At 28.7% G+C, this 1,448-nt stretch overlaps 1 non-coding gene across 1 annotated transcript; it reads left to right on the forward strand.

The window, feature by feature from the left end:
- The first annotated feature begins 206 nt into the window (after positions 1-206).
- On the forward strand, positions 207-314 carry LOC125878100 (U6 spliceosomal RNA). Its single transcript, XR_007447716.1, has one exon. It is a non-coding gene; the product is annotated as a U6 spliceosomal RNA (small nuclear RNA).
- Positions 315-1,448: the final 1,134 nt, after the last annotated feature.

The raw sequence follows: 1,448 nt of genomic DNA on the forward strand, positions 1-1,448 counted from the left end.
TGGTTCGACTCCCACTATACATGAATGTAAATGATCCAACAAGCTATGTGCTATACTCTTATGTTCCCATCTTAGATTTTTTATTTTTTCATTTTTTTTAATTATCAAATTGGTAAGAGTTGTTTATAAATTATTAGGTACTAAATTTTTTTAAAAGAATCAAATAAAATAATTATAAATTTTACAGATTGGATTATGACTCATATGTCCCTTTTGGGATATCCGATAAAATTGGAACGATCTGGAGAAGATTAGCATGATCCCTGCACAAGAATAGTACGCATAAATCGAGAAATGGAGTATGACTCGTATTTTAGTTCATTTCGTGCCCTAATTAACCTGCTCATTTATTAATTAATCTTATTTTAACCTATCTAAATTGAACTCACCCGCTTATATATATATCAGTATTATTATTTTTGATTGGCAGGCTAACCAACTCATCTCAATTATTTTGTTCCCCAATTTTCCATCTACGTACAAACATTTAGACATGCTTACTACTAAGTGACAACTGTTGTCAACTTGGTTTAGGCACATACGATTTCCAAAAGATTGAAAGTTGAAATTAAATCTTACTTAAATAAACTAAAATAAGACATAATTTATCAATATTACCCTTTTGCTACTTTGGGGATGGGGTGGATGAAGGATTTTGTAGGTTTATATTTAAGAAGAAATGATCAACTGTCAAAAGATTCTCTAATGCATTTCTAATTAGCCCTTATTATTAGTTATAGTTATTTTGTAATGTATCTATTAAAATATTAAATTTATTATAATCAAAAGATTTTAATAAATTTATTATAATCAAAAGATGATATAGTAGTAAATTGTCAATTTATTTATTATTTTTAAGGGGTTTGTCAAGTCTAGACAAGTAAGAACATATGGAGGGGATATTTTTAGAGTTGGGAAAGGAAAAACGGCAAAAGAGATTATAAGATAGGAATCAAGGCATTCAGGTAGCCAACTATCTGAGCTATTAAGATTTTTCGACTGATGAAGTATTAGATTTTAGAACAATAAAAGTAGGATAATGTTGGCAACAACATGCGCTACACCAAAAAAATTTAGCAGCAATTAATTAATAACAATAGCTTAATTATCGTTAAATATGTTTATTATCGCAATAACACTCTTTGTAAATGTTCCTAAGGCCCATAACGACATTGGATGCAATGACAATTAACTAATGTTGGAAAAGACTTTAAAACTCTTTATTAATATGCATATTTATTGCCGTTGAAATCTATGCGGGATATTGATAACATCTCTAGGGGTGACAAATAGTTGGATTGGATCGGATTTGGATGGATTGAACAAAAATGATTTGGATTACAATCCACCCAAATAGAATATGGGTAAATATGAATTTGGTCATATATGATTTGGGTAAAATGGTTCTAACCCATTTTAAAAAATCTGTTTTTCAAAAAAAAAAAATT

Source organism: Solanum stenotomum, chromosome 9 (genome assembly GCF_019186545.1).
Source record: "Solanum stenotomum isolate F172 chromosome 9, ASM1918654v1, whole genome shotgun sequence".
Classification (NCBI taxonomy): domain Eukaryota; kingdom Viridiplantae; phylum Streptophyta; class Magnoliopsida; order Solanales; family Solanaceae; genus Solanum; species Solanum stenotomum.